The sequence below is a fragment of the Chlorocebus sabaeus genome, chromosome 17 (assembly GCF_047675955.1).
Source record: "Chlorocebus sabaeus isolate Y175 chromosome 17, mChlSab1.0.hap1, whole genome shotgun sequence".
NCBI lineage: Eukaryota > Metazoa > Chordata > Mammalia > Primates > Cercopithecidae > Chlorocebus > Chlorocebus sabaeus.
In genome coordinates, this window is record NC_132920.1 from 70,889,434 (window position 1) to 70,911,257 (window position 21,824).

General features: G+C 37.5%; 1 non-coding gene across 1 annotated transcript; it reads left to right on the forward strand.

The window, feature by feature from the left end:
• The first annotated feature begins 12,557 nt into the window (after positions 1–12,557).
• On the forward strand, positions 12,558–12,664 carry LOC119620218 (U6 spliceosomal RNA). The gene has a single exon (XR_005236693.1). It is a non-coding gene; the product is annotated as a U6 spliceosomal RNA (small nuclear RNA).
• Positions 12,665–21,824: the final 9,160 nt, after the last annotated feature.

A 21,824-nucleotide genomic window follows, 5' to 3' on the forward strand; every position in this document is an offset into this window, starting at 1 on the left:
TTTTGAGACAGGAACTCGCTCTGTCACCCAAGCTGCAGTGCAGTGGCATGATCTTGGCTCACTGCATCCTTAACCTCCCAGGCTCAAGTAATCCTCAGCCTCTTGAGTAGCTGAAACATGGGCATGTACCACCATGCCCAGCTAATTTTTGTGTTTTTTATAGAGAGAAGGTTTCACCATGTTTCTCAGGCTGGTCTCAAACTCCTGGGCTCAAGCAATCTGCCTGCCTCGGCCTCTCAAAGTGCTGTGATTACAAGTGTGAGCCACCAGTTGGCCTCATCTAATTTAAAGATATTTTTGGAACAAACAAGATGACTGATCAGAAGCAGCTGTGGTCTGCAGCACTCACAGAGAGGAATGAAAAGGGATCAGTGAATTCAGCACCTTCAACTGAAATATCCAGGTTCTCACATTGGGACTGACTAGGCAAACAACTTGACCCACATAGAACCAAGGGAAAGCAGGAGCAGGGTTGGTGGAGGTTGGCCCACCTGGGAGCCACACGGAGCCAAATGAACCCCCACCCCCAGCCAAGGGAAGCGGTGAGTGATTGTGTGACCCACCTGGAAAACCACGCATCTCCCACGGACCTTTGTGACCCAAGGATCCGGAGATGACGTCGTGAGCCCACATCACCCGGGCCTTGGGTCTGATACACAGACTTGCGTGGAGTCTCCGCAGAGCAGTCACTCAGGTACACGTGGAGACCCAGGAGTTTTACATACTCTGGCCCCAGGAATATGTAAAGCCCTGCACATCCTGCACATACATCCCTGAACTTAAAATAGAAGTTGAAGAAAATAAAATAAAATAAAATATTTTTGACCATTTTTGTAGTTTTTAAAATTTTATTCTTTTACCTATTTACTATATGCTTTAATTAAATTGTCATTTTTTGACAATTATAGATTCACATACAGTTGTACGAAATAATACAAGATACTATACAATGATAATACCTTGCCAAACTATGGGACAATATTATACCCAGGATATTGACATTGATGCAACTAATATATAGAACATTTCCATCATCAGAAGGGTCCCTCATGTTACCTTTTTATAGCCACAACCAGTTCCCTACCACATCATCCTGGCTTTGACTCCTGGAAATCAATATTTTTGTCACTTTCAAGAATGCTACATAAATGGAATCATGTATTCCATAACGTGTGAGATTGACTTTTTCACTTCATAATTTGCTGGAAATTCATCCAAGTTGCTGTGTATCAGTAGTTCATTCCTTTTCACTGCTAAGGAGTATTGCATGAATGGATATACCACAATTTTTTTTAACCATTCACCTGCTCCTGAATATCCGGACTGACTCCAGGTTTGGTTATCACAAATAAATATGCTAATAACATATATGTACAGGTTTTTGTATAAACATAAGGTTGTATCTTTTCTCTTTTTTTATTTGTCACTTTTGCTACAGATTTGTCAATTTTATTGATCTTTTCAAGGAACAAGCTCATTGATTTATTTACATTTTCTAATGCTTTTCTGTTTTACTTCAGTGATTCCTGCTCTTATCTTGATTACCTTCTTCCTTCTGCTTGCCTTGGGTTTATTTTGTTTTCTGTTTATCTAGTTTTTTGAGGTGGGACCTTACATGTTTTTTTTTCTTTTCCATTCTATGCATTCAGAGCTATTAATTTCCCTTTCTTCACTGTTTTAGTCATGTCCAACAAATTTTGAAATATTTGATTTTTATTTTCATTCAGTCAATGTATATTTTTAAAAAAATTCCTTGAGACATCCTCTTTGACATACAGCCTATTTAAAAATGTATTGTTGGGTTTCCAAGTGTTTGGAGATTTTCTTATTTTTTTGTTATTAATTTCTAGGTTGATTATGTTGTGGTTGGAGAACACACTGTATAAGTTTCAATATTATTATTTTAAATTTTTTGAGGTATTTTTATGACCCAGATATTGTCTACTTTGTATATGTTCTGTGGAAACTTGAAAGTAATGTGTATTCAGTTGTTGGTGGGTGGAATATTATATAAATACCAATTAGGTTGTGTTGGATGATAATGTTGAGTTCTTTTATGTTCTTGCTGATTTCTATCTAGTTGTCTTATTAAGTGTTGAGAGCTGTGTTGGAGTCTTCTACTATAATTGAGGATTGTACATTTCTCCTTTAGTTCTATCAGTTTTTACTTCACATTTTTTTTTAGCTCTTTTGTTTGACATACAGACATTTAAGATTTTTATGTCTTTTGGTGGATTTAAATTTGCTCTGCTAATCTCTATTTTAATTTATGTATTTACGCCATTTATATTTCCTATCATTTTTCATATATTAGGACTTAAGTTTGTCATCTTATTTTTTGTTTTCTATTTGCTTTCTCTGCTTTTAACTTCTCTGCTTTCTTTTTTATACCTTTCTATGGGATATTTGAACATTACTTATAATTCCATTTTGATGTTTCTGTAGAGCTTTTGAGCGTATCTTTTTATATAACTTTTTTAGTGGTTGCTCTAAGTATTACATTTTATATACAGAATTGTCACTGTGTATTGGTGTCATAATTTTACCAGTTTAAATGAAATATAGAAAATTACCTCCTTTTATGTCCTTTTACCCCACTCTATTTATAATTGTTTTAAATGTTTTCTATATATACATTTAGAATGACACCATATATTATTTTTTGTGAAATACAACTTTTAAAAACACTTAGGAGAAAGAAAGTTAATAGTATTTATCCATATTTTTGCCAACTGTGTTCTTTCTTCCTTTCTGATATTTCAAGTTTCCTTCTTTTACTGTCTTCTTTCTGTTCAGTGAATTAAAAAAAAAAATTTTTTTTAGATGGTGTCTCGCTCTGTCACCCAGGCTGGAGTGCAGTGGTGCAGTCTCAGCTCCCTGCAATCTCTGCCTCCTGGGTTCAACGGATTCTCCTACCTCAGTCTCCCGAGTAACTGGGACTACAGGCATGTGCCACCACACCTGGCTAATTTTTGTATTTTTAGTAGAGATGGGGTTTTGCCATGTTGGCCAGACTGGTCTCGAACTCTTGACCTCAGGTGATCCACCCACCTCGGCCTCCCAAAATGCTGGAATTATAGGCATGAACCACTGTGCCCACCCACAGTGAATTTTAATTAGCTTTTCATATGGGGTAGGTCTGCTGGCAACAGATTTTCTTAATTTTTCTTCATTTCCTTCATTTGAGAATGTCTTGATTTTCTCTCCATTACTGAAGTATGTTTTTGCTAGTCAGGATTCTCAGTTGACAGTTCCTTTCAGCAGTCAAAAAACCATTGTGCTACTTTCTTCTGGCTTCTATTATTTCTCATAAGAAATCTGCTGTCATTCTACTTGTTTCTCCCATATAAGTAAGATGTAATTTTTCCTCTCTAATACCACTCCAGTAGGGAAAGGGAGGGATGCTTCTTTGTTAATAACATGTAGAAATAAAAGTCCAGGTTTCCCTCTCAGTTTCCTTTGACACCAATAGTGAAGCTTCTCATTACCGCTAGGAGTGAGTGGTAGTTCGGCTCCCCACACGATCTCCGCTAACACCATATTGGCTGTGGCCCCATCACCACTGTGACGTCGAAAAAATTTTAATTCTCCACTAGGCCTATTCTGACACCATTTCAGTGGGGATTCAGGATGGTATCTTGATACTGCTGGGTGAGGATAGAAGTCTAGGATGATATGTGGTTTCCACTAGTACCATGGGTAAGGAAATTGTTATCGGCTAATGGGGATGAAAGCCTATTTCCATACTTAGTCATCTCTAACATCACTCTGGAAGGAGTGTTTGGAGCACTCATAAAAGCACTGGAAGGTAGAAGTCTAGGTTCCCTACTTGTCCTTTGTTGGTGTGGTTGGGTATGAGGCCACACGGTTTTCCTGTGGTGTTTGGCAAGGATACAGTAGTGATCATCTGGAAGTTTTCTGTCTTGATAGGCTGCTCCTTTACTGGTCTATTGGCTACAGAAAGCAAACTTTTGTTGAAACTTTTTTCTTCTCTGTACCCACTGGTGTTTTTGGGTTGCTGGATTCGTTAGCTCAAAGCCTGGAATAAATGAAGCAAAAAAACCCACATGGGGCTTATTGTTTCTTGGGTCCTGTGATTTTTAGCTAGTTTGCTGTCTTTTCTCTACCTTTTATAGGCTTCTTATGTTTGTTTTATAATGGCTTGGGGTTTTAGTTGTACTTAGTGAAAATAATAAGGAAAAGTACGTCCTACTCTGTCTTCCTGGAAGTGGAAGTCCAGTCTTTCATGTTTTCTTAAAAAAAGTTGCTTACATAATTATTTTTATAATATTTTTCTTATAATTATTGTATATGAAATTCTTGGAGACTTGAATCTTTTTTTTTTCCTTGCTGCCTTTCATTCATGCTTATTTGTTTCCTTATGTTCAGTGATTCCGATTTGAGCCCACAACTGGTCTATCCAAACCTGCACTGATTCTAAGACTTATATTGAAGATATTTTTCTTTTTTGAAAATTTACTTTTGCTTCTGGTAGATGCCAGAATATGCTACCATTTACCATCTTCACTGGGTCTGAAATTTAATTCAATTTAATTCAGCCTCAGGTTCAGCTTGTCCTTATTGCCTCTGTGTCAAGGCTTAGTCTCTTGAGTGTCGTGCTGATATCAGCCTCTTTCTTTAGGCCATCCCTGCCTTCCTTTCTCCTAGGAGTGTGTGTGTGTGTGCACGCATGAGCATGTGCTTATGACTCAGTGCTCAGGTTTTAGCTCATGGTATTTTTTAGAAGTGGAGGACTCCCTTGAAGACTGTTCTTACTTTCTATTAGCCTAGACATTTAATAAAATTATTTTCTAGCTTTGTAGAAAGAGAGTTGTGCTGCCAGAAGCTGAAACTATTTCTTTTTATTCCCTATTTTCAAACATTAAAAAAAAAAAAACATGAAAACTCACTCAAATCAACTCTGAAATTCCATTGAGAACATCTCATAACATTAGACCTACTTTTCCCAAACTATACTCTGTGGAAATGTAATATCCTGTGATATAAATAGTAGTAGGATTTTCCTCAAAGAAATGTTCCATGGTAAAAAAGAAATTGGGGAAATCACACATAATATATCTGCTGCCCTTAAAAATACGTCGTGCATATTATCATGTAAAGGCTCTGAGAATTTTTACAGTAAATAAAGTTTTAAAATAGTGATTCACTCTGCATTTCCCAAACTTATTTGCATGTGGAAGCCTAACCTTCTTTATTTATTTGTTTCCTTTATTTATAGAAGTATCTGTTCACATCTCACAGGATATTCAAGCTGTATGGAAAAGTTTGGTTAATGCTGAATTAAAGTCTCTGTTAAAAAGCCTTGCACTCGCAGTTAGAGGATATTGGTTCTAGTCCTGACTTTGTCAAGCTGTGGGATGCTGGACTGGTGCAGAACCTGTTTAAATCCATTTCTTTCTTCATTAAGAGGTTGAAAGAAATTATTTCTAGGGCATTTTACAGCTTCATTGTGCTCTTCTCTTAATCAATAGAGTCACCAATGCCTCTTCTTGTAGTAGAAGAATGAGAGCCTTGGAATAGTATCAGAAATGTGTGCTGCTGCTTTTCCAGGCTTACAATGTTCCTTCCCACCTCGCATTCCCTTCTCATGCTTTCCATTGCAGGGGACATGCCTTTCCTGGAGTTTCCAGAGCCACCACTCGTTTGTACCCAGGTTACATATTTCTCGTTAGAGCTAGTTTCTGTTTTTCCAATCACTATCACAACCAACTAGGCCAGTAATGTAACTTCAAGGAGAGGAACCCATCAATGATTGTGCCTTCCCAGCCTGTGTTAATTAAGATGAACAGACTGACCTTGAATGACAGTTATTAGTTTAGCTGCAGCTCTATTTCCCCAGATTTATTGGCTCAAAGTGAAAAGAGCATTGAATCTTGAGACTGTATTTGAGGACTAGTTCCATGATCTTGGGTCACCATTTTAGCCTATCTGAGACATGCATTCTTTCTCTTTGCTAAAACAGCAGCAATGCTAATTGTTTCACCTATGTTAAAGGGCTCTTGTGTGGATCCAGGGTGATAAATAGGATACTGCTCTGTGTACTACAAAAATTTAGCAAGTGGAATGTGTTTGCTAAATAATGCATTAAAATGATAAATAATAATAAATATAATGAGTTTTATGGTTGAGGTTATTTCTAGTTTATAGAACAGTAGGCTGAAACAATAACTAGAGAGGCATACACAGAGGCTATTTATGGAATAAAAACATTTCAGGAGACAATAAAATTTAAATATTTGATCCCAGAAATTATTCCTGCCTTCCCTCTCCTGTTGTCTTTTTATGTAAGAAGAAAAAAACCGAATCTAATTTGAAAAAAGAGTCAAGGGCCTTTCTAGGTAAATAAAGATTAAAGAAAACATGTGGCCAATTTAGGTTAAGACGAACCTGTATGTCCAAGTTTATTTTCAGTCAAAAATCCCCTTAGTCTTATTCAGCTCAGAAAAATGAAAATTGATGACCTAAAAGTGAAAACTGTGTATCTTTCTACTTAGTCTCATAAGTCATTCAGTTTTAATTCCTTTTAGAATTCATGTAATCCTTTGCCAATGAATTAATGAATAATATTCTTCTGAATGCATTCCTTTGAGAATGGATTTTGTGTGTGTGTATAGCTTATTAAATCCTTGTTAATATCTATGATTTTACCATATTAATGATAGCTTCCAACTAATGCCCTTGAAATGTGGAGGAAAAGTTACAAGATTATTACCTCAATATTCAATAACCTTTTCTGTAAATCGCCACGCTACAGCATTCTTCCTCATGAAAATAATGAGTGATATGATCTACTCCATCAGGCTGTTAGAAACTCAGCTTGGTAGGCAAAGGCACCTTTGAAATGCTCACAATTGTCACTGCATTCTGACAGTCTCTCCATTTTAAGAAATGGGACTAAAGTAAAAGAAAGAGAAACTACCCTAAAAGGACTAGGTGACAGCCTGGAGCATTTCACATTGCTGTGGTGTGGAATGATGGTTGAAAGTCTCTGATTCATGGTGCTGCCTGATAAAAGCTGGAGGAGATTGTACTTGTTTGCTGGCAGTTCAGCATTGCTGCAGGGCAGGGTATAAAACGTCAGGATAAGGATGGGCGTCTCCTCTCCCCATCCCATGACCCATTTCCATCCTGGGCTTTCAGGTATTTTGCCTTAATATTTCAGATTCTTTGAGAATAGTATATAAGTATCAAATATTTGATCTGGAAGAGTCATGCTAAAAAATAGCTAAGAAACATCTTACCTCTGCCTAAAATATCCATTCCCTCGCTTTGTCTGCCTAATTCTGACTTAACCTTCTGGATCTTGGCTTAGATCTATTCACCTGCACTGAAAAGCATTTCTATTTCTAAGTCCTATGGCCTGAGTCAGGTGTCCCCTTTTCTGTGCTCCTAAGGCACCCTGTCACCCTGCATAGCACTGATACAAGCTACTGATAAGTTCCCTGTTTACTTGATCCCGCCCAATCCTACACAAGCACACCCAGCACTGCCTATAGAACATGCTGCAGTAATGAAAATGCTCTAATCTGTGCTGTCTAGTATGGCAGCCACTAGTCACATGTGGCTATTAAGCTCTTAAAATATGGCTAGTATGACCAAAAACTAAATTTTAAATTTTATTTACTTTTAATTATATTCAATTGTTTTAGTTTAGTTTATGATAAATTTTATCTTAAGTGTAAATTATAAATAATTAAATTATTTATTAAAATTCCTTAAATTTCAATTAAAAGAGCCACATGGTAGTTTGGGGCTACCATATTTGACAGCACAGAAATAGGCTGGAAGCTTCTTGAGAGCTGGGATTACATCTTACTTACCTTCATAGTTCCAGCACCATAGGACAGGATCTACCACTTTCTACACACTCAGTAAATACTTGTTGACAACTGAAAGAATGCTAGTGTCCTAACCGTATTTCACACTCATTACATTGTGTTTGATGCCTGAGACTCAGAAGCCTAATATCTGGAGTTTTAATTTTAGCTCCATCACTTAGCATTTATGTCAAGAATGACTTAGCCTCTCTGTGCCTCAGTTTCCTTGGCTTTAAAATGGGTTATTAATAGTACCTACCTCATAGGGTTGTAAAGAATATTAAATGAAATAATACATTGATCATGAATCCATTAATGTAATAAATATGTTTATTAGCGTTGAGTGGAATGGTTGGCAGATAGTAAGTTCCACTATACACTAGTGATATAGTCTGGAAATTTGTTCCCTTCCAAATGTCACGTTGAAATGTGGTCCCTAATGTTGGGGTGGAGGCCTAATGGGAGGTGTTTTGGTCATGCAGGTGGATCCCTCATGAATGGGTTGGTGCCTTCCCCATGGTAATGGTAATGAATGAGAGTTCTCGCTCTATTTGTTCATGTGAGAGCTGGTTGTTAAAAGAGGATGGCATCTCCTCCTCTCTCACCATGGGACATATTTGTTCCCCCTTTGCCTTCTTCTATGAGTAAAAGCTTCCTGAAGCCTCATCCGAAGCCCAGCAGATGCTGGTGCCATGCTTGCACAGCCTGCATAACCATGAGCCAAATAAACTTCTTTTTTTCATAAATTATCCAATTTAGGTATTCGTTTATAGCAACACAAAATAGACTAACAGCTAGTTATTGTTACATTGGTTTTTTGTTGTTGTCTTTTATTGAGAGGATGAGTGAGAGAAAGAGAAGGAAGAAAATGGGAGAAAAAGCACCACTCAGAAAGTGTTGAATTTTGTGCAAGAACACTTAAACTAAATACTTCAGGGATCTTTATGCATACATTATTTTATTTGAGGTTTGAACCATCAAAAAGATTGCTACTCCGATGTGTCCCATATGGAATGGACTACCGTGCATGGTTGAGATAGCACAATAAACAATGGCGATGAAACAATAATTTCAGAATACAGATGGAGTGACTATTTTTAAGACAAAAACTTTCCCATCATTTAAACATAAGTTAAATTTAATGTAATGGTAGCAAAATGTATCTTATAAAAAATGTCAGTGAGAATGCTAACAGGAATGGCTTTATCTGAGAGCAACCTTCCAGGGCTGTCACTTTGAACCGGCATGGTTGGCAACCAGGATGTGTGTCCTCCGCACTGACTAAATAAATCACATTTTTTCCTTTCCTGATTTGACATCTTTTTCATTACATAGCTGATGAGTGATGTTTTTAAATGTCTTAACTATGAAAGCGATTTCTTCTTTTACATTCTGATTGTTGTGTTGATTTATTGTTATGTCTATCTCCATTCAGGAAAGGGGAATCATCTATTGGTTTCTGATAACTCAGGCTACGCCCTCCCCATTTGGCAGGGAACTGTAGGGCATTATTATCTACATTTTAGGATAAGAGAACTAAAGCTTAGAGAAATGCTATTTGCCCAAAGCCACATGGTTAGTAAATAATAGAATTGGAAGTAGCTCCTGGGTTTTGTGACTTCTAGTTCAATGTACGTTCCAGTGAATTTTGAATCTAGAAGATACTGGAAGAAATGAAAGAAAGGAAGGAATAGAAGGAAGAATGTCTACGAGCAGGCTTTATTTATTTCAGTGGAATTTAGCCTTTTTGTTTGTTTGTTTGTTTGTTTTTGAGACAGAGTCTCGCTCTGTCGCCCAGGCTGGAGTGCAGTGGCCGGATCTCAGCTCACTGCAAGCTCCGCCTCCCGGGTTCACGCCATTCTCCGGCCTCAGCCTCCCGAGTAGCTGGGACTACAGGCGCCCGCCACCTCGCCCGGCTAGTTTTTTTTTTTTTTTTTTTTTTTTTTTGTATTTTTTTTTAGTAGAGACGGGGTTTCACCGTGTTAGCCAGGATGGTCTCGATTTCCTGACCTCGTGATCCGCCCATCTCGGCCTCCCAAAGTGCTGGGATTACAGGCTTGAGCCACCGCGCCTGGCCAGCCTTTTGTTAATCACAGTTAGAATCTGATGTAACCCACTGATCCTCTCTCCCTGAAAAAATAGACCCATTTTTTTTTTTTCTGACAATTTTGTGTAGTACTAGTCCTGGATTCACGGATGGATACTTATTTAAAACTGGTTAGCGTAGAAAGACCTTAGTTTCATTTTAAGGAATTATAAATAATATCTCAAAAGTACTGCGTGCATAGTAATCGATGTTCTGAAATGTCTGTTGGAATAGGGCACGTTCTTACAGAATGAGAATAAATTCAGGTTTTATAATCCTCTATTATCAAAAACAGAAATTATAAGTTGTGTAGCTTTTCTTACCTTCATGTCTGATATGGGCAAAATTATAAACTATGAAATTAGTATGTATTTTTTCTTTTAGAAATAAGAAAACATTATAATATGTTCATCTCTACCAATAACCTTTAAGGTCAGATAATGTTACCAATGATTATCAAAGTGTATATATATCAAAGGCATTTGCTTCATAGGAAGTAAAACAGTCTAAGTCCAGGAAGTAAAAATGGAAGATGTATTAGCTACTTGGTGCTTTCACGTTTATGCAGTTGTCTAGAAAAAAGCAAGGCAAGGAAAGATTTGAGGTGTTTTTAATAACACTTGTATTTTAAGAATTGAACTATGTTGCTAAAAGGAATAAAGAAATCGTGTTAGGTAACCAGAGATCTCTTTAAACATGGATATTAATGTTAAACATGCAATCCACTAATCGCAAGGTGCTGGGGGGACCATATAAACACTTAAAGTGACTTCATGAAAGTTTTATTTCTGGTTTAAGAACTCATTTTTACTTCTCACTGGGAAAACCTGAAACCACTTCTCAGAACAGTAACTTTAAGATGTGTAAGTATAGAATGAAATATATATAGGAAAGTCATGGTAAAGAAATGTGTCTTCAATATCTTTTCAGAAGACACAGTAACCATGTATTTATTTCATATTCTCCAAAATATGTAGGAAATGGCTCCAGGACAATTTGGGCAAAATTCATCTTATCTGTCATTGGTGGTGCTTTCTATTCATTTTAAATATACTCTTAGGGCCTTATGAAGAATTTCACTTTCATTAATAAAGTCAGGCTATCTTTCCTAGAGGGACAAACTATTTTTATGCTGAGGGGGAAAGAAAACAATCATAAATGCTCTCACACTGATGCATTCCTGTTACAATGTACTGCAGCACCAGTGTCATCCTTAGAAACAAAATCTATAACTAGAGCTGTCCTTTAGCTTTAAAGAAGGCCATACTCTGGCAACCCCTGATCCAATTCAATTCTCTTTTTTATAGCCTGATTTGATCTGAAGCAAACACCTCCAAAGTATACTCACAAAACAGATGGACTCACATGTGAAAATTGTCTGGTAGGGCTTTTATTGTGTGGTTTTATTCCTGCAAAAGAATAGGGGGAAACCATCTCTTGTTTCACTAGTTTTTCTTAGAGCCTGATATAGTCAATGCAATTACCAGTCCAGTTAAACAGCTGTTTGTTGAGCACTTTTTATATGATAGACCCTGTGCTTGGTACTGAGAATAAGGTCGATAAGACCCAATATCTGCCCTGAAGGGCAAGAGCTAATTCACAAAGAGATGGTTTTAATACAGTATTAGTCAATGCTTTGAGAGATGTCGCTACAGAGGATAGGGAATGCGGGAAGGCACCTAGCCCAGCCGGGAGAGATAGGAATGCTTAGTCATTCCAAGAAAGGAATGCAGTGGGATGGGTGAGGGTGTTACAAGCATAATGGCTAGCATGAGCAAAGGTATAGGACTAGGAACAATATCATATGTTTGGGAGCTGCTGGAGTTAGGAGACATGTGGCTAGAGAGACAAGCAGGGTCCACATTGCCCATCCCAGGGAGGACCTTATATCCTCCCCAGGTATAGTAATATCCATGACTTTATCTTTTTATTCCATGTTTTTAGCTGTTTATAAGAAAGACACCTGTGGGCGAGTCTGAGACAGAGTTAGAGATTAGTCAACTCTACAAATTATCAACATGTAGACAGAAACTGGAAAATGAATGTGACCACTCAAGGAGGTCACATTGAAAGAGAGGGTCTGAAGCAAACCCTGGAGAACCATAACATTTAAGAGTCAATGAAAAAGGATGAGAATGAAAGATAAAAATCTAGGGGACAACAGGACAATACCATGTCATAGAAATTGTGAGAGCACAGAGAAGTCCAGTGAGATTAAAACCAGAAATTGTATCTAATAATTAGGAGATAATCGTGGGTTAGTTTAAGTTAAGTGGGTTAGTGGGAACAAAGGGCATAATGTAATAAATTGAGACGTGAATGGCATGATGTGTAGTCAACACTTAGAAGAGACTTGGATGAGAATGAATAGTCTGTTTTAGGCAGGTTGCTTGTTTTCTCTGAAGGAGAATCCTGACTACATTTAAAGACTGACTACATTTAAAGGTTTAAGTGGAAATAAAGGGGAGTGAGGGAATATTGCTGGAGCCAATTTTATGTGAAGTCAGAAGAAAGTGTAATAAAGATTCTATTTTGATGAGTAGTCTTTCAACCAGAGAAGGAGCACATCTTCCTTTGTGAATGAATAGAGTGAAGCAGGGGATGTTAGGGCAACTTTAAAAACCATTTCGGTAGTGCTTGCTTTGGCAGCACATATGCTAAAATTGGAACAATACAGAAAAGATTAGTTTGGCCCCTGCACAAGAATGACATGCAAACTCATGAAGCATTCCATATTTTTTCCTAATTAAAAGGCACAGAGAGACAAGTTAGATACATAAGCAAAAATCAATGGATGCCGTCTTCAAGAGACCCATCTCACATCCAATGACATCCATAGGCTCAAAGTAAAGGGATGCAGAAAAATCTACCAAAGAAATGAAAAACAGAGAAAAGCAAGGGTTGCTATTCTAATTTCAGACAAAACATACTTTAAACCAACAAAGATAAAAAAAAAAAAAAGACAAAGAAGTGCATTACATAATGATAAAGGGTTCAATTCAACAAAAAGAACTAACTATCCTAAAAATATGTGAACCCAACACAGGAGCACCCAGATTCATAAAGGAAGTTCTTAGAGACCTATGAGGAGATGTAGACAACCACACAACAATCGTGGGAGACTTCAACATCTCACTGATAGTATTAGACACATCATCAGTAAAGAAAACTAACAAGGATATTCAGGACCTGAACTCGACACTTGATCAAATGGACCTAACAGACCTCTACAGAACTCTCTACCACAAATCAACAGAATGTACATTCTTTTCGTCTGCACATGGCATATACTCCAAAATTGACCACGATTGGTCATAAAACAATTCTCAGCAAATTCAGCAAACCAAATTCATACCAAACAATTCTTGGATCACTGCACAATAAAAATAAAAATAAATACTAAGAAAATCACTCACAACCATACAATGACATGGAAATTAAACAACCTGCTCTTGAATGACTTTGGGTAAACAAAGAAATTAAGGCAGAAATTGAGAAATTATTTGAAGCGAATGAGCACAAAGATACAACATATCAGAATCTCTGGGACACAGCTAAAGCAGTGTTAAGAGGGAATTTTATAGTGCTAAATGCCCACATCAAAAAGTTAGAAAGATCGTAAATTAACAATCTAATATCACACCTAGAGGAACCAACCCCAAAGTTAGCAGAAGAAAAGAAATAACCAAAATCAGAGCTGGACTGAAGGAAATTGAGATGTGAAAACCATACAAAAGATGTTTAACAAATCCAAGAGTTTGTTCTTTGGAAGAATAAATGAGAGTTCTAGTTAGACTAGTAAAGAAAAAAAGAGAGAAGATTCAAATAAACACAATCAGAAATGACAATGGGTATGTTACCACTGACCCCACAGAAATACAAAAAATAAAAATAAAAAATCTCAGAAACTACAATGAACACCTCTATGCACACAAATTAGAAAACCTAGAAGAAATGGACAATTTCCTGGAAACATGCAACCTCCCAAGATTGAATCAGAAAGAAATGGGATCCTTGAACAGACCAATAATGAGTTCTGAAATTGAGTCAGTAATAAAAAGCCTACCAACCAGAAAAAGCCTAGGACTGAAAAAATTCACAGCCCAATTCTACCAGATGTATAACAGCGAGCTGGTACCATTACTACTGAAACTGTTCCAAAAAATCGAGGAGGAGGGACTCCTCTCTCACTCATTCTATGAGACCAGCATCATCCTGATATCAAAACCCAGCAGAGACCCAACAACAAAGAAAACTTCAGGCCAATAACCTCGATGAACATAGATGCAAATATCCTCTACAAAATAGTAACAAATTGAATCCGGCAGCACCTGAAACAGCTAATCCACCACAATCAAGTAGGCTTTATCCCTGGGATGCAAGGTTGGTCCAACATACGCAAATCAATAAATGTGATTCATCACATAAACAGAACAAAAAATAAAAACCACATGATCATCTCAACTGATGTTGAAAGACTTTATAAAATTCAACATCCCTTCCTGTTAAAAACCTTCAACAAACTAGACACTGAAGGAACTTACTTCAAAAAGGAGAACCACCTATGACAACCCCATAGCCAACATTATACTGAATGAGCAAAAGCTGGAAACATACCCCTTGAAAACTGGAACAAGATAAAGATGCCTTTTCTGTTTACTCCTATTCAACATAGTACTGGAAGTCCTAGCCAGAACAATCAGGCAAGAGAAGGAAACAAAAGGCATCCAAATAGGAAAACAGAGGGTCAGACTATCCCTGTTTGCAGACGATATGATTCTATACCTAGAAAACCCCATAGTCTCAGTCTAAAAGCTCCTTGATTTGATAAACAACTTCAGCAAAATTTCAGTATACAAAATTAGTGTATAAAAATCAGTAGCATTCCTATACATCAACAATATTCAAACTGAGAGCCAAATCAAGAACACAATTTCATTCACAATAGCCACAAAAAGAATAAAATACTTAGGAACAGAGTTAACCAGGGAGGTGAAAGATTTCTACAATGAGAATTACAAAACACTGCTCAAAGAAATCAAAGATGACACAAACAAATGGAAAACAATCCATGCTCTTGGAGAGAAAGAATTGATATGTTAAAATTCCCATACAGCGCAAAGCAATTACAGATTCAATGCTAATCCTATCAAACTACCAATGACATTCTCCACAGAACTATAAAAAAACTATTTTAAAATGCATATTGAATGAAAAAAGAGCCTAAATAGCCAGTGCAATCCTAAGCAAAAAGAACAAAGCTTGAGGCATCACATTACCTGACTTCAAACAACAGTACAAGCCTACAGTAACCAAAACAGCATGTTAGTGGTATAAAAACAGATACATAGACCAATGGAACAGAACAGAGAGTACAAGATTAATGCCACACAACTACAACCATCTGATCTCAACAAAGTAAACAAAAACAAGCAATAGGGGAAGGATTCCCTTTCAATAAATGGTGCTAGGATAATTGTCTAGCCATGTGCAGAAGATTGAAGCTGGACCTCTTCCTTACACTATATACAAGTCAACTCAAGATGGATTAAAGTCTTAAATGTAAAGCCCAAAACTATTAAAACCCTGGAAGATAACCTAGGAAATACCATTCTGGATATAAGACCTAGAAAATATTTCAGGACAAAGACACCAAAAAAAATTGCAACAAAACAAAAAAATTGACAAATGGTACCTAAGTAAACTAAAGAGCTTCTACACAGCAAAAAGAAACCATCAGCAAAATAAACAGCAACCCACAGAATGGGAGAACATATTTGCAAACTGTGTATCTGACAAACATCTAAACTCAGCATCTATAAGGAACTTAAACAAATTCACAGGCAAAAAAACAAGCCCATTAAAAAGTGGGCAAAGGATATGAACAGACCTTTCAAAAGCAGACATATATGCAGTCAACAAGCATATGAAAAAATGCTCAACATCACTGATCATTAGAGAAATGCAAATCAAAACAAGATACAAGCTCACATCGATCATAATGGCTACTAATGAGAAGTCATAAAATAACAGATGTTGGCAAGGTTGTGGAGAAAAGGGAATGCACATATACTGCTGGTGGGAGTGTAAATTAGTTCAGCCACTGTGGGAAGCAGTTTGGTGATTTCTCAAAAAACTCAAACTAGAATTACCATTGGACCCAGCAATCCCATTACTGGCTTTATGCCCAAAGGAATATAAATCATTCTTCCATAAAGACACACGCACGTGAATGTTCCCTGCAGCACTATTCATAATAGCAAAGACACTGAGTCAAGCTAAATTCCCATCAATAGTAGAGTGGATAAAGAAAATATGGTACATATATACCATGGAATACTACACAACCATAAAAAAGAATGAGATAATGAGAATGAGAATGAGATCAGGTCCTTTGCAGCAACATGGATGGAGCTGGAGGTTATTATCTTAAATGAACAAACACAGGAACAGAAAACCAAATAGCATATTCTTACTTATAAGTAGGAGCTAAACATTGAGTATATGTGGATACAAAGAAGGGAACAACAGACTCTTATAAGTAGGAGCTAAACATTGAGTATATGTGGATACAAAGTAGGAGCTAAACATTGAGTATATGTGGATACAAAGAAGGGAACAACAGACACCAAGGCCTACTTGAGGGTGGAGGTTCGGAGGAGGATGAGGAGTGAAAAAGTACCTATGGAGGAGTACTATTCTTATTACCTGGGTTATGAAATAATCTGTCTACCAAACCCCCACGACATGCAATTTACATATAGAATAAACTATACATGTACCCATGAAACTAAAATAAAAGTGTAAAAAGTGTATATTTGGAAAACAGTAAGAATGCAACAATAAAATTAGTACAAATTAAAAAATAAATAACTAAAATCTTTGCTGATGGCAACAATAAACATTTAATCTTTTCATAAGCAGATAATAATGTTCCCATGTTCAAATTTGGAAGGTATATACGATTATACAGTGACATTTTTTTTCATCTTTGCTTCTCATTCATCTGTTACCTTGTGAGAAATAGTTTATTGAGCACTTACAATATGCAGGTATTGTTTCCATGCTGGAAACATGTTCTCCATGCTGGAGATACCAGCAGTCAAAAAAATAGAGGACGTTTCTCCTGTCCTGATGTGGCTCTTTCATTGTTGTGTGTGCTGATAGAGAAAAAGAGAAAGGAAGAGATTGATAATAAATGAATAAAACAAACAGATGAGTAATATATACATATTAAAGCTATTTGAAGAAAAAGAAAGTAGGCAATAGTTGTGGGCAGGTAGGCAGCTACTGTATTAATGTAGGACATTCAAGGAGGGCTCTCTGAGAAGTGGGTTCTGCAGAGGCCTGAAGGGAGTATGAGAGTAGGCTTGAGGTTAACTGATGAGAAAGTGTCTCAGACAGTGGAAGCTATAAATAAAAAGTCCCTGAAGCAGGAACATCCTGGAGTGTTTGAGGAACAACAAGAGTCTGTGTGGAGTTAAGGAAGGAAGTGGGAGAGACAGACAAGTGGCAGTCATAGAAGAAACCGGAAGCAATGGGTCTGGTGTAGCTTTGTGGGCTTCAGATTGTTCTTTATTTTGAGTGTTCTGCTTGAAAATAGATTATAGTGTTGATGCAAAGCACTGGGGATCTTGTTAAAATGCATATTCTGATTCAGTAGTTTGCAGGCGAGACTTGAGATTCTGTGTTTTCAAGCTCCCAGGTGACGTGGTTGTTGCTGGTCATGGGGAGGGGGGAGGGGGGAGGGATTGCATTGGGAGTTATACCTGATGTAAATGACGAATTGATGGGTGCTGACGAGTTGATGGGTGCAGCACACCAACATGGCACAAGTATACATATGTGACAAACCTGCATGCTACGTACATGTACCCTAGAACTTAAAGTATAATTAAAAAAAAAAGTTTAATAGAAAAAAAAATGAAAAAAATAAAGTGGTACCTCATTATTAAAAAAAAAAAAAAAAAAAGAACCAATAATGAGGACATCCACTCTGCTCCAGACCCTCTAGGGGTGTGAGAAAACAAATAGCAACTTTGTGACACTTGAATGCAAAGCGAGGTGGCAGGTTTCAGTCAAAGTAAGAGGTGGAGGAGCATTTTGAAGAGAGGTTGAAGATCCAGCAATTTTGCTGATACATGGCTGAGTTTCCAAGGTTGCAGTGAAAGTTTTTAGGGTGGGTCAGTGTGTTGGATTAGGTCAGATGAGTGGATGTACAGAATTTTATGAAAAAGGTACAAAAGTAATGAATGTGACCCTACACCTTGAGCTGTTCATACTGACTGAGATAAAAAAGGGTGTGAGGAAGGGTGGTGTATTCCTGACGTTCTCTTAGGGGAAGACATACTATCAGTTTCAATTTTCGCCCCCTTCATAAGATTACTATCTTTGTCAGACTGTTGTAGTGAGCTGGAAGTATCGTGTGTCAGCAATTGGGAGTCTTTCCAGGATCAGGAGGTGGTCTGGGGGTCTCCTTTGCAGTTCCTGCAGTAGCAAGGTCCAGGCCTGGGGAGATGCAATGTTATCTGGAATGGACAGAGCTCTGCATTCCTCCAAGGCCACCTGGTTCCCTTTCTCAAAGCAATGTACTAGTCTCCTATGTATTCTTTCAGAGCTATTTTAATGCAGACAAAAGACTCAATGCAGATTAGAACATTTCAACACTAGAATTAACAAGCTGAACTTAATGGACATAAAGTTAATACTGCACCCAATAGCTGCAGAGTACACATTTCACTTTTTTCAAGAGCCCATGGAACATGTATACAAATTGATTCATACCGGACCATGAGGCAAGTCTCAACAAATTCCAAAGGTTTGGCACCATAGGAATTACATTCTCTGACAAAATTACAATCATTCTAGAATTCAATAGCAAAGAGATAACCAGAAAAAGAAAGTCAATATATTTGAAAATTAAGAAACTATTCTAGGCTGGGCACAGTGGCTCACATCTATAATCCCGGCACTTTGGGAGGCCAAGGAAGGACGATTACTTGAGCCCAGTTTGAGATCAGCCAGGGCAACAAAGCAAGACCTCATTTCTAAAAAAATTAAATAATTAGCCAGGCATGGTAATATGCATCTGTGGTCCAACCCAGCTACTCAGGAGATTGAGGCTGGAGGATTGCTTGAACCCAGGAGTTCAAGGCTACAGTGAGCCATGATTGTGCCACTGCACCCCAGCTTAGGTGACAGAGCAAGACTTTCTTTAAAAAAATAAAAGAAAGAAAGAAACTGTTCTAAGTAATTCATGAGTCAAAAACATACCATAACAAATCAAAATATTTAGAATTAAAAGAAAAAATTATTTTATTATAACTTGTTGGATGCAGCTAAGGCAATACTCAGAGAAAAGGTTTTAATCTTAACCACTTGCATTAGATAAGAAGAAAAGACAGGAAAATTAATCATCTATATTCAAAAGTTAAGAAAAAAACAAAATTAACCCAGAAAATGTAGAAAGATGAAAATAATAAAGAATACGAATTTAATGAAATAGAATACCAACATGCAATAGAGAGGCCCAGCAAAGCCAAAAGTTGATTATTTGAAAAGAATACATTTGATAAACTACTGATGAATTCAAGACGTTTTTTAAAAAGAAGGTAAAAATAGAAAGAGGGATATATCTATAGAAGCAGCAAAACTGGGCCTGGTGCAGTGACTCATGCCTGTAATCCCACACTTTGGAAGGCCAAGGCAGGAGGATCACCTGAGGCTGAGAGTTCGAGATCAGCCTGACCAACATGGAGAAACCTCGTCTCTACTAAAAATACAACAGATTAGCTGGGCGTGGTGGTGCATGCCTGTAATTCCAGCTACTTGGGAGAGTGAGGCAGGAGAATCGCTTGAACCTGGGAGGTGGAGGTTGCAGTGAGCCGGGATCATGCCATTGCACTCCAGTCTGGGCAACAAGAGCGAAACTCCGCCTCAAAAAATGTACTCAAGAAGAAATAGAAAATAATATTCTTATTCCCCTCAAATTAATTGATTCAGTTGCTAAAAATTATCATACTCAAAATATACAGGCACAAATTGTTTTACCAAAATATTCCAGCAAATATTCTAAGAATGAATAACTCCAATCTTACACAAACTATTCCAGAGGACAGAAAAAGAGAGGACACTTGACAAATCATCATAAGACTTGAGCATAATCTTTATGCCAAACCAAGGACAGTTTGAGAAAGGAAAATCTAATTTATGAATTTAGGAAAAAAAATCTAAGCAAACGTTAGCAAAATGAGTCCTACAATGTATAAATAGGTCGTGGAGGGCAGGAGGGGAATATACCTCAGGAGGAAAGTAAAAGAAAATGAGGGCTGGGCGTGGTGGCTCACGCCTGTAATCCCAGCACTTTGGGAGGCTGAAGAGGGCGGATTAGGAAGTCAAGAGATAAGAGCATCCTGGCCAACATGGCGAAACCCTGTCTCTACTGAAAATACCAAAATTAGCTGGGTGTGGTGGTGGGTACCTATAATCCCAGCTGCTCAGGAGGCTGAGGCAGGACAATCACTTGAACAAGGGAGGCAGAGGTTGCAGTGAGCGGAGATTATGCCACTGCACTCTGGCCTGTGAGACCGAGATAGACTCTGTCTCAAAAAAAAAAAAAAAAAATTTAAAAAAAGAAGATAAGAGGAAGGAGCACCACCAGAAGCACAGAAGGTGGAGCTGGCTATCAGGAAAGTTGGTGGATTGACACCAAGAATTAACTTCACCTTCTTTACAAATTTTTTCTCTTGAGACAGGGTCTGGCTCTGTTGCCCAGGCTGTAGTGTACTGTAGTGTTGCTCACAATTTGGGATTTGTGGGGATACCTGGTCCCTAGTTTTGTGGGGTTGTCTGTGCCCCATAATTATTTTGTAATCTTAGTTGTTCTGTGTGTTCTACGAGGGAATTTGGGAAAAGCCACTGCCAACTTCACCTGATCTCAGAGCAGAACTTTCTAATTTCCCAGCTCAATATACCTTGTACATAGGAAAGTTTTAATAACTATTTGAAAATGAGGTATCATTTTCTTCAGGCACTTTGTAACGTTAGAGCAAGGAGCGTCAAAATTGTAAAGGACACCTGTTATCCCAGCACTTTGGGAGGCTGAGGTGGGTGGATCACTTGAGGTCAGGAGTTCGAGACCAGCCTGGTCAACATGGTGAAACCCCATCTCTACTAAACATACAAAAATTAGCTGGACAAAGCAATCACCAATAGCTACAAGATTTACTTGGTGTCAGCATCTGTCCAAGAGGAAGCAATGGGATATCTGACAAACGTGACTTTGAGGAAGTCAATAAGCATTTATCTGGAAAACTCAGTGATCCAAATTGAAAACAGTAACTGAAACTAGGAGGGGCTTTCATGGTCCAAAAGTGTCTGTGGTAAGACTAAGGAGCTTGAATATTCTGAGCTCCCCTTACTCTCAAAGGTACCCAACAAAGGTCCCTCCAAGACAAAGCTATGATCCAAACTGAGAATAAATTGTTAAGAGAATCTGAGCTGAGCAGGTCAGGGACAGTAGAGACCAAGGAAATATAAGGTCCAGATAAAAGTGGTAAGGGAGAATAGAACCAGAAAATCTTAGAATTTAAGTATTCATATCATTGGACACTTTATAAAAACAACCAGAAGAGGGTGGTCTAGAGACATTAAATGTAAAAAACCCAAAATGATTATAAGCCAAGCTTCCTTTCTAAAACTTCAGAAAATCTAATTTGGTGTAAAAATGAGCATCAGAAAAGAATGAGCTAAAATCACATTCAAATTTATTATAGGGCAGGGAGAAAAAAAGAGTAGAATTTCTATAAATAACAAAAGCATGCCAGAAAGATGCTCTCACAAAAAGGAAAGCTATAATATTTTTAAAACAGCTAACAGATAGAAGATCTGAAAGATAAACC